At 41.5% G+C, this 12,510-nt stretch overlaps 2 non-coding genes across 2 annotated transcripts; one reads left to right on the top strand and one right to left on the bottom strand.

Annotated features, from left to right (window-relative positions):
* Positions 1-7,179: 7,179 nt before the first annotated feature.
* On the top strand, positions 7,180-7,286 carry LOC114008507 (U6 spliceosomal RNA). Its single transcript, XR_003550028.1, has one exon. It is a non-coding gene; the product is annotated as a U6 spliceosomal RNA (small nuclear RNA).
* Positions 7,287-8,040: 754 nt separating this feature from the next.
* Positions 8,041-8,147, bottom strand: LOC114008508 (U6 spliceosomal RNA). Its single transcript, XR_003550029.1, has one exon. It is a non-coding gene; the product is annotated as a U6 spliceosomal RNA (small nuclear RNA).
* Positions 8,148-12,510: the final 4,363 nt, after the last annotated feature.

Raw genomic sequence — 12,510 nt, 5'->3', positions numbered from 1 at the left:
TGTGTGTGTGTGTGTGTGTGTGTGTGTGTGTGTGTGTATTCATTTCCTTATATTCTCTTTACTTGCGTATATATTTGAAATATTTCATAATTTACAAAATTATAATTTTGGGACCAGCAGGTGGCGTGGTGGTTAAAGGCTCTGGACTTTCACATAGCCACTATACCCAAAGTCCTGAGAAGAGAATGGAGAAGGGATTGCAATATGGTCATCCCTTCTAGTAGACTTCTCACTTTCCCTCTATCTGTCTCTCTCCAGAGGATGCATGTGCCCTATAGCAAAAACCCTAAAAAAAAAAATTGTTAGTTTGCATAATATTAACATTATGTAAAGTACACATTCTGGTTTAGAAGAAAGTTTAGAGAAGCAAAAAAAAAAAAAAAAAACCCTAAACTTAGGACATCTTAATCATAAGCCGTACTCTCTAACAGGCACTAGCAGAATGTGACATCAAACAAGCATTTTAACATTTTGCATCAAATAGAGGGTCCCATTTGATTGACTATGTGCCTGCCACTTGTTTGAAAGCATTCTGAGAAGCAAAAACCTAGAAATTCAAGAAGGTTCTTTTTTTTTTTTTTATTAAGATATCCACACATATATACAATCTAATTTTAAAACTTTTTCATTGTGAAATATGAGCAACATACAGAAAAGTACATAAAACCTTAATGTATAGCTTATTTATCATAAAATCAAATCATGTAGTCCCAATCCAGGTCTAGAACTCTATCAGCTCCTGGAAATCCTGAGTGTGTCCATACCCTCAACTGTAGAAATCACTTCCTTTCTTTTCAAGGTAGCATTTTTTTAGAATTATTTTATTTGGTTTTATTTATTATATTTTATTTATGTTTTTGTGGGAGCCTTGAAAGTTGTTTTCTTTAATTTTTTTAAACTTTATTTATTTATTTATTTATTTTAATTTGACCAGAGAGGGACAGATTGAGAGAGAGAGAGAAAGTGAGAAAGCAAGCCGCCAGGTCCAGGACTTGAACCACAGTCGGCCATGTGGGAATCCAGTGCCCTTAACCACCATGCAACCTGCCGGTCCTAGTATTATTATTTTTAATTTGCTGTAGCACACACACACTCACCAGAGAGAAAAGGGGGTGGGGGGCAGAGTGAGAAAGCAAGCCACAAGATTCAGGACTCAAACTGTGGTCTCCCATGTGGGAGTCCAATGTCCTAATTGCTACACCACCTGCTGTCCCTCCAGGTAGTATGTTTGTTCTTGTTTTTTGCTTATTTCAAGATAATTTTCAAATGAATTTTGTTGAGACTGTATTTCTTACATATTTTCAATGCAAAGATATTTGGAATGCCTGTGTGCTCATGGAGAAGAAAATGGGGAAATACCTGACTATATTGTTACTGAGAACTCCCTTTGTTCCTACTAAAAATAGATCTGGGCTTCTTTCTCTGTGTCTCCAATGACAATACAGAATGTCACAACTCCAGCCTGTAGGGTATTAGGCTGCATTGGGCATCGCAAATACTTACTTTTTTATTTTGAATACATTTAGGGTTCACTGAAATGCTTTAAAGTATTTGTTATATGTGTCTGTGTGTTGGGGTGGGGGGAGGGTGGTTCTATAGTCAGCCATGCTAGAAATTTGCTGTTGCAACTAACTTATATTCAGTGTGAAAAGGTGGAATAGTTTAGTATCTTTACTTCTTGGGCTCATCCAAACATGTATATCAAAAACCAATTCAGGACAAAAGCAAAGCCTCAGCTTTGAATTATGAAAACAGCCCTGAGAAGAATGCCTGCCTGAAGTAAAAGACCATCACTCCAAGTAATGCTCCAAAGACGCACTTCTAAAAATAAAATCCACTGACCTATTGAAGAAAAAATACATCACTGGGTATTTTGACTATGGTTTCATTTCATTAAGTTGCTGAGTGTATGCTGAGTTATAGAAAATAACACTGGGGACTGGCAGGTGGCATGGTGGTTAAGGGTGTTGGACTTCCACATGGCCAATGGCAGTTCGAGTCCCATACCTGGCAGCTTGCTTTCTCACTTTCTCTCTGTTCCTCTCTGGTCAAATTAAAATAAATGAAGTTAAATAATTCTTAAAAAAAAAAAAAAGAAAGTGACACCAAAAATACTGTTCCCAACTTTGCCTATGGCACTATATGGGAGACTCTAAAGGGCACAAAACGAATGAGCTGCCATCCTCACCATTAAGAATGACTTTAAAATCTAAGAAGACATACACAGGTAACTAATTATACATGGCAATGTGCTATAAAAATTATGAGGAAAAAGCAGAAGATAAATCATAAATAGTTATTTGAATACCTTTTTTGAGTTAAGTGTGTTTCCTATATAGTCTTATGATAATATAATGATGTGATGAGGTAATTTTTTAAGGGTTTTGCCATAGGGCATGTTTTTACTTTCTGGAGAGAGACAGAGACAGAGAAAGAAAAGTGAGAATTCACTCCCCAACGGGGAGGACTATGCCATAATCCCTTCTCTTTCATCCTCCCCTTGGGATTTTGGGTATGCACACACACAAGCTCAGCATGATTTTCAAGCCACCAGGTCTGAGACTCAAACCATGGTTGGTCATGTAGGAATCCATTGTCTTAATCACCACACCACCTGCTGGTCTAATAAGGTAGGTTTTATTCCTACTTTAAGGAACCATGGGCAAGCACAATCAAAGAACTAACCCAAGATCACATTAGTAAATTGTACAGTTGAGACTCAAATCCTGATAAGCCTTTTTAATAGCCCCATAGGTTAAGGGCCATGTGACTTATAGAAAAGATATTTTTTATTGATGATGTATCTCAGATTTATGAGAAAACCAAGGGGCCAGCAGGTGGTGTGGTGGTAAAGGTGCTAGACTTCCACATGACCGAGCACTGCTTGAGTCCCAAGCCCAGAGGGTTGAGAAACACATTGGCCTTGCATGCATGCATGCCCAGAATCCCAGGGCAGGGGGGGGGGGGATGGAGGAGAGGGGATTATAACATGACCATCTTCCCTCTCTAGCTCACTCTCTAAATCTCTCCAGCGAGCACACATACCATATAGCATAAAACTAAAGAAAAACAAAACAAGATGTACATCTGAGTTTTATTATTCATGTGAGTACCAACATTGAATATATTTTCATGAAATGGAAATGACAAAAAAAAAAACAAACTAATTTGGCCTCAATGTATAAATTGTAGGGGTCCATTTTCATTCCTGTAATACTGCTATTTATATTTACATAGTAATATTTTGGGGTTTTTGTTAAAGTTTACTTCATTAGAGAACCCTTAAGAGGGTCTCAAGCCATGATAACTCTTCATCTTTCCCAGTCAGTCAAGGTCTGGGTGCATGGCCCAGCATGTACGGGTCAACTAGGGAACCAAACCTGTGATTGTCCATATGGATCCAGCATCACTTGCAGAGCACATTACTGCTGTGTTACCAAGCCAGTTCTAAATGATCATTTTTATTCTTTTCTTTTTGTTCAGATGTCTGTGCAGCTCCAGTTGTCCTCTTTAAGTGCCTGCTTTCTCTTGAACACTTGCCCAAGAGCTACCATCACTGTCATGATCATTATTTTGCAAGGCAATTCAATATAAATACAGATTTTTTAAAAAAGAATTATTTAATTAATTATTATTATCCTTTTAAAAATTTCTATAGGGCTGGGACCAGCAGTTAGCATAATGGCTATGTCGCTGGACTCCCACGTGGTCGACCATGGTTCGAGTCCCGGACCAGGTGGCTTAAACTCATGTGGGGCACGTGTGCGTTCGTGCCCAAGATCCCAGGAGGAGAATGGAGGAGAAAGGATTGCGGTGTGACCTCCCCCCTGGGGGGTGATTTCTCTCTTTCTGTCTCTCTGTCTCTGTCTGGCTGGCTGGCGAGCGCACACACCCTATAGCAAAAACCTCCCCCCCCAAAAAGAAACATTTCTATAGGGCATGCATACTTGCCAGAAAGAGAGAGAGAGGGAAAGCGAGAAATCAGACTGCCACATCCAAGACTTCAATAGCCACGTGGGAGTCCAGCGCTGCAGCCATGTCACCTGTTGGCCCCAAATACAGGTTTATATCATGTATAGACTCAGCTGAAAATCAGCAAAGGTTTCTCTTCCATATGAGTTGCGTGACATAAAGAGTATGCTAGAAGCTTAGTCCAGAAAGGACAATCATCATCCTCTGCTTTAAATTCAGTTCTGCCAGTAAGTCATTGGGCAGACAGACCATGTTGCCTTCTGGCCAGGTCTTTGTTTTCAAATAGGCAACAGCTAATGATGATTGTCACTTGTTGTCTTTTTTCTTTTCTTTTTTTTTTTTACCACAATCCCTTCTCCTCCATTCTCTCATTAGGGAGAAGGGACTGCAGCATGGTCATCCCCCAGGGGCTGATTTCTCACTTTCTGTCTCTCTAAGGAGTGCATGCACCCTATAGCAAAAATCTTAAGAAAAAAAGAGCCAAGTAATATATTGGCATTCAAGGATTGCTCACTGGCAATGTTAAGTGTGAGGCATGGTTTTCTTAAACTATTGGGTCATCAGACAAGTCATGATGTATTTTCTTTTGCTTTTCTATGCAAAAACACGTTGTGACTTTTATGACAACCCAATATTAATACTTTATTTCATAGATTCTTAGATCCCATCTATTGTGTGATGTATACTTAGATTACATCTTCCCATTAACTAACCCAACAGTGGTGATTTAGTCAGCCAAACACACATCATCTACTATAATAAATTAATGTGATTAATTTCAATTGATTTGTAGTTTTGTATTTACAAACCAGCTTTGGTTTTAGAGTTGTATAAACAGCTATACAAATCAGCAGTTTATTCCTAGTCAGTTCCATGTTTAACAATTTCTTCCCTTTTTATTTATTTATTTTTTTGTCATAGGGCTCATTGGAGAAGGAAAGTGAGAAATCACCCCTATGCGGGGATGACCATGCTACAATTCCTTCTCCTCCGGGATTTTAGGCATGGATATTTGCCTGGTGTGATTTCCAGCTGCCAAGTCCAAGACTCAAACTGCAATTGACCATATGGGAGTCCACTGCCTTTACCACCATGCCACCTGCTGACCCCAAGACTTTCTTGCTTTAAAAGGAATCATGAATAAATCCATACGATATTCTGTTCTCTTTTGCCATTACATTGTTTAGCAACGCCATAGCTCTAAAATTAAGTTTTCCTACTATTTCTATACATGTCCTACAATTTAAAATAATTTACAGAGATTTTTCTCCCCAGTGAATTTGATCTGCCAACTTTCATTTTTTAAAATTTCTGTATGTGGTAAATTTTTTTTTTCTCTTTTCACAATATACTGGGTTTATACTGGGTCACCTAGGAGTGTAGCCTAATTCTGAAAGAGCTTTCAACTCTTGATAGTAGGGACATCAAGTTCATGGTCCTGTAATTCTGCCCATCCTTCTAACTATAGATTCCTCTAACCATAACAAACTTGTTAGTTGTAAGGTTTTTAAGAAACTTGAGAACATAAACTTTAAAAAAAATTTCTTTGAATCATAGCATTAAACTTAAATTTATTCTTAGTAGTTTTGAAGTCAGAAACAGCTTATTGAAAAGATGGGCTATTAGAAGAAATACATTAATGTTTATTTTACTTGTAATTGAGCAATTTTACTCAATAGGCATGTTGTTTTTTAAAACTAATTTTGGAGGGGGGAGGAGAGAATGTGCTTTATTATGTTTCAAAAGCTGTACAAGAATTATAATAGCTTCACAGAGAAAGGTATTTTCCATTTGTACACCAGAAAATTGAGTACCAGTGAAACATTTTCTCAAAGATGAATATCTTTAGCAGATTTTTACAAAATATGGTGTCACGGAGGGAGAGGGTGGGGGGAAGGAAGTGTAGGACAACTACAGAAGTGGAAAATGAAACAAAACTGTTATTTTATAAATAAATCATTTTTTAAATTAAAGGTGTCATTTAAACGTAACGCAAGCAAACCTTTGCGTTTTGCTTACTTAAATAGGTGGAATAATGTAACCACGTCAATTGCACAGGCTTTGACTTTTTGTCCTCATTTCACGACGTGCAAGGCTAGTATTGAACATGTTTTTTTTTTTTTTCCCCTGTTGCTAAAATCAGAGTATTAAACACTTAACACAGTATTACTGTAGGTAGGTCTGTCCTGCACGCTTGTATCATCGCAACAGGGCGGGGGTTAGGGTGCAAGGAGGGCTATGTCTAAGTTAAACTCTACGTAGACAGCATAATTCTTCAAATACACCTCTCAGGACAAACAGGTGGCGGTCAGCCGGTCCTCAGCGTGCGGGTGCCAGGCGCGAAGACAGCTGTGCAGAATCACCTGTGAGGGGGCGTGGCCACTCTTCTGGGCGCCTCCGCCTGTACCCGGCGGACGCCTGCGCAGATGGAACACCCGCCCTGAGTTACCCGAGGTGGGCGGAGGAGGGAAGCGGCAAGGCAGACTGTCCAAGTGCCGACGCCCCGCACCCAGCTGGCAACTGCGTGGAATGGGCACTGGTCAGACACACTCGCACTGATGTGTGCGGTGCCTGGAACAACCCTGTAATGCCTGTTACAGCATTTAGTTGTCGAGTCGCTCGGAGAACTCTCCCATGTGTTGTACTGTGGATTAACTTAAGTAAAGCCCCTGGGACAAGGCCCCAAAGTCACGGAGCTTTTAAATGGCCTCTGTCACGGGAAATGAAATATGATTGACATGGTCCATGTTTTCCTGGAAGGACCCATGCTCGATCCAGGACTCTAGTGACTTAGAAGTTCAGCGGATTCCTAAAGTCCCAGAGAAACGTCGAAAGACATGGCCTACTCCGGGATGGCCCAGTTCTCGTCGCTCCACGCCAGCCGCCCTGACATCGAGGCTCCCGGCATGCCTCACCGCGCAAAACGCAGCAGCCTGCGGCCTTGGGCCGGCGACCGGGCCCCTTACCCAGCCTGCCCCGGAAGCTTATTTGCATGTGTTACCCAACACGACAATCGAGGTTCGGTCCGGCCTGGGGGTCTGAGCACTAAATGTGCAAGCCTCACTAGTGATGGGGTTCTGTTCTATGAGACGTTCCAAAACACTCTAAAAAAGATATGAACTAGCATAGCATACAGTTTGCTCACCGTAAGTCATAGAGGAGACAGGTCATTGTACCTTATATAGCCTATGCGCGCCACGAGACTCCGTGCTCGCTTCGGCAGCACATATACTAAAATTGGAACGATACAGAGAAGATTAGCATGGCCCCTGCGCAAGGATGACACGCAAATTCGTGAAGCGTTCCATATTTTGTTGTTGTCTACAACCAGAAGGTAACCGTGCCTCCTTACTCCTCGGCATCGGAGTCACATTAAGTACCCTACAGCACACCTTTTGTCTACATGCTTGGCTTGATTTCATTCATTACAATCTGCCCTTTAGTTTTGGCAACAAACTTCTCTTGTAATTAAATATCCCATCATATAACCTGTCTGATAATATATAAATCAGTATTTCCGAATGTTCCAGGTGTAAACATCCTAATGGACTGGCCTAGCGAGTTTTCAGCTGGTCCTCGTGGTATAGAATCCGTAGGCACTGGTCCACATTGATGGCATCTAACCCCAGCCCTTGGGGGAATTGTTAATCTCCGCTCACAGTCCAAGTGAGACGGCGAATTGCACGCAAGTCAAAATGACCGAGGGTGTCACAAAGTCGTCTCAAGAGCGCTAATGCTGCTTCCTTCCTTCAGTAAGAACTCATTTAGCAATGATTCAGTAAGGGTTCATCGGGAAATTCACGTGCCAGGCGGTCTTCCAGTGACCAAAGGCCAACCTATCCAGGCCTCTGGATTTTGAGTTCTTGGGGGAGGAGACATGGCCACAGGTCAATTTCTGAACTTCCGATCCAATGACATTTTCTCATATCCCAGAAAGGTACTAACGGTATATTCACACAGATTCCACATGTGAGCTGTCTACGTTCTCAGTTTATGGTGCCATTACACAAAAGGTTTTGTAGTGAAAATCTTGATGTCAACGATGGGAAAAGTCCTTTTGCCACTGTGCAAAATATGGAACGCTTCACGAATTTGCGTGTCATCCTTGCGCAGGGGCCATGCTAATCTTCTCTGTATCGTTCCAATTTTAGTATATGTGCTGCCGAAGCAAGCACAGAGTCTCATGGCGCGCATAGGCTATATAAGGCACAATGACCTGTCTCCTCTTACTCTTACGGTGAGCAAATTGCATTGGGTGTTGCATCTCGTTCCCATCTCTTTTCGGAACGTTTAGATAGAACAGACACCATCACCAGTAAGTCTGTCAAGTTTGGTACCGTCAGATGCCAGGCCGGGTCTGACGGCTATTGTCTTGTCGGGTGGTATATGCAAATGAGCTTCCGGGGCAGGTTGGGAAGTGGGCCCTCGGCCGCAGGCGTGTGTTCTTCGGTCGCCGCGCTCTGCGCGCGGGGCACGCTGGGAGCCGTCAGCAGGCTGCCGCGCTGGGGCGCACTCCGGCGTCGAAGACCCAGGGGAGCCGGAGGGGACCTGTCAGTCAGGCTGCCCCGGAGCAGAGAGGGCCTGGGGCCCTGGGCCGCAAGACACCTATAGAGCCCGTCGTTTCACCAATTAAACTTCCTCTAGTATGTACATTGGGGAAAAAAAGGAAAATAATTACCTGTCCATTGTCACACCTAGAAAAGTTAAGGTAATTCCTTAATGTGATCTTACGTTCAGTCTATGTTCAAATTTCCGTGTTCGGTTTAAAGATGCCTTTTTTGTAATAGTCGAATTGTTTGAGTGGCTCTAACAAGGCCACACATTTCATTTGGTTGCTTTGACTCTTAGGTTTCTATTATACTCTTTCTGTCCCCACCTTCATATTTCTCCCCATGCCATTGTCTAATCCAGGAAACAGGGTAGTCTCCCTGTGGAAGGTCATCATCTTGGTATTTGGCTCATTTCTTATTGATGAGTCGTCTTATTTCTTTATCCTCCATGTTTCTTAAACATTTGTAGGTTGTCGGAATCTACGTTTTTTCTGTGCAAAAATGCGACACGACTGTTTCCACAGCCTAGTTAAGAGGAAAAGGCGTCATTAGATTCTGCCTCAGCCTGAGGCGTGCAATATCTGGCCGTGAGAATATTAACAACGCGCATCTCTGACACTTGGTTTCAGCCAGGGTCTGCCGCCTGACGTCTCCAGTATAAAGTTTCCCATGAATGTTTCAGTTGATGGTTTTAGACTATCCTGATGAACATTGTGCAGGTACAGGATCTGGTGGTTTGTTTGCTTTTAACCCTTGGCTCATGAGTTGTAAGGATGTAACCTCCAAGGCCTCTGGTGGCCAAATTTTGTGCGCCATGGAAGAGACTTGAAAGAATAAGCCCAGGAAAAGAAATGAAGAAAGAGCATTGATGTCGTTTGAGTCTCTGGTTCCTTGGAGTCGGTGACTAGGCGCCTTCCATAGTTTGGTTATTCGAGCTAACAAATTATCTTTCTTACTTAGACTACATTGAAGTTGTTTATCTCTTACCTCTTAGAGGCTCTTTTGGAGCCACTTAATATAGTGCTGAACACTGCATCTCCGGGTCCCACCTCTCCTACACTCTGCTCTCCTTTAGTTAAACTTTCTCCTGTAGAATCAATTGGATCAGCAAAACCAGCTGCCCCCCACACCCGTTTAAATGTAGGTGGATTTTTTTCCAACTAAATATTTTTGGGAACTTTTTTTCTGTCATACTATACGTTCATTGAAAACGTCACTCACTAGGACAGTATGCCAGAGAATTTCAAATTCAACATCTTAGATTTCTTTACTCTCTCTTCTCATTTTTGTTACACCGTTGTCCTTTCAAGCCCTTTTCCTCCCTTAGCCTTTTCTTCCTGTTCCTTCTTTCCTCATCCTGCATCCCGCTGAAGGAGAGAGAAGCCCCCCAACACCCTTCCTGCTTATTCTTTCAACATAATACACAGCTGGGACCACCTTACTCATCCTGGTCAATACCAGCTTTATCAACTTTTCCATGAAAACCAAAATGGAATTAGTGCAGTGATGGACTGTCTGTATACCAAGTATAACTGTGTAATAGCTGAAATTGAGCAAAAGTGTTTAGTGGCTCTATGCAGTGCTGAAAGATCCAAGATTGGAACAATTACCATATCCACACAAAGAAACCTATACAGGTTAGTACACAGAGTAATTCAGCTCAAGTGTTACATTGTGGTCACCGGCCCTGGATCTTAAAAGGAGAATCTGGAAAATCCCAGGAGTTCACATCATGTACATTTCTAATAACATTGAGTTGATGCCAGGTAATTATGCAGCCTCTGCCTTTGACAAAATTTCTCTGTTAGTTCATGAAACATGCTATATAGCACGAATTATTATTCTGTGCACCCATTTGCTAGACTAAGAGCTAAGAACAGTTAAATACATTTACTTTTTGATAGTATTTTTTTTTTAAAAAAAGAGGAAGAGCTGGAGTGGGAAGGGAAGGAGGAAAAGGAGGAGGAGCAACAGGAAGAACCCAACCCAAATCTTCACATTCTTTTTAGCAGGGAATAGGTGAGTCAGAACCACAGCATCAATGACCATCTTTACCTGGTGTGAAATTGGTGAACTCAGACTGGGAACCAGAAATTATCAACCCAGTTGCAGGTTGTAATCACTGCAAACGTTTTTAAAACTATCGGTTCCTGGGAAACAGCAGTTAGCGTAATGGCTATGTTGCTGGACTCCCACTTAGTCGACCGCGGTTCGCATCCCGGACCTGGTGGCTTAGAACTCACGCTGGGCGCGTGTGCATGCGTGCCCAAGATCCCTAGAGGAGAATGGAGGAGAAGGGATTGCGGCGTGACCATCCCCCCTGGGGGGTGATTTCTCGCTTTCTGTCTCTATGTCTCTGTCTGTCTGGCGAGCGCATGCGCCCTATAGCGAAAATCTCTCCAAAAAAAAGTAAAAAAAACCTCTCTGTTCCGGAACCCTCCCCTGGAGATTCTGATTTTTGTTCTGGGGATGGAGTGGGATTGGAGGGACTGGTGTCTGTGGGATGTCTTTGTGAATTTTTTCTTTGCTTCTCTCTTTTTCTTTCTGCCTTCCCCTCCTGTGAGCTCTCAACTTTTATAAGATCTGCTTCAGGCTGTCAACAGCCTTCTCCCTTCTTTTCTTTCTTTTCTATCAGACACATTAAAGGTCAGATTGAGTTTGTTTTGAATTGTCTGATAGGCCTCTTTCTCTGCTACTCTCTTCTTTTTATGGCCATACTACTGTTTTCCCTTATGTTGTACCCAAATGGCTCCCCAAAACTCCTCCTAAAACCCACTTCCAAAGAACTCCAAAGATCTTTAAAAACTCACCAGTTTCGATTTCATTTCTTTAGAGCTCTGATAGCTAACTCCATAAATTAAAATATACTAAAGTGCTATTTCCCAAACTAGCCTAGTGATAGATTCCTAGAACCAACCTCTTATAGTTTCTATAGTATTGGCTTTCCCAGTGCATTCAAAGGATGATCTGGCCTATCTCCTTACCTTATTGTATGAATATGTAATGTTTTCCTAAATCTAGATAGTATTAGTGATATAGATTATAAAATCTTCTGAGTTGCAGGAGCCCTGTTCTGATTGCTTTATGAGATAAATAAGTGCCTATATAATATTCCTATAATTCCCAGAAAATAAAAAAGTGACATATGTGAAAATTGGAATGTACTATATTTTGAGAGTACTTAGTTTCTCAGAAACATGTTAAGATTTCAAATTCACATATTTGAGGTAAATCTTTGGTAAACTAGACTATTTTATTAATTTGGTTTAATAAAAACATATAAATTCTCTGAATTATCAGTGTTATATATAATACAAGTGTACATTTGTATTTTACTTGAGTATATTTTCTCTAAATGTACACAGGCTTACTAATTAAATAAGTTAGCATTATTGGTAGTTAAGATTTGCTTTTGGAAAGCATAAACTTGTATTTGACGAAGTCAAATCTTTCTTCTTTTTTTAAAAGTATTTATTTAATTGTATTTATTCATTCACTTATTTTAATTTGACCAGCAAGAAACACACAGAGGAAGAAAGAGAGAGAGAGAGGAAATGTGAGAAAGCAATCCACCAGATCTGGGACTCGAACTGTGGTCAGCCTTGTGGGAATGTCCAGTGCCTTAACCACCACACTTCCTGCTGGGCCCTCAAGTCTTTATTCTTTTTTTTGAGAGGTTGTTGCTATAGGGTGCTGTGCTCGCCAGGAAGACAGAGACAGAGAGAGATAGAGAGACAGAAAGCAAGGAATCACCCCCCAGGGGGGATGGCCACACCGTAATCCCTTCTCCTCCATTCTCCTTTTGGGATCTTGGGCACGCACGCACACGTGTCCTGCGTGAGTTTAAGCCACTGGGTCCGAGACTCAAACCGCGATCGACTACATGGTAGTCCAGTGACATAGCCATTACACTAACTGCTGGTCCCTCAAATCTTTATTCTGATGAATATTTTTTAGTAACTGGGTTTTGTACTATGTCTGATTGAAG

The sequence above is a fragment of the Tupaia chinensis genome, unplaced genomic scaffold (assembly GCF_000334495.1).
Source record: "Tupaia chinensis unplaced genomic scaffold, TupChi_1.0 Scaffold000350_1, whole genome shotgun sequence".
Lineage (NCBI taxonomy): Eukaryota > Metazoa > Chordata > Mammalia > Scandentia > Tupaiidae > Tupaia > Tupaia belangeri.
The sequence above is the reverse complement of the archived record's forward strand: the minus strand, read 5'-3'. Positions and strand labels throughout refer to the sequence as shown.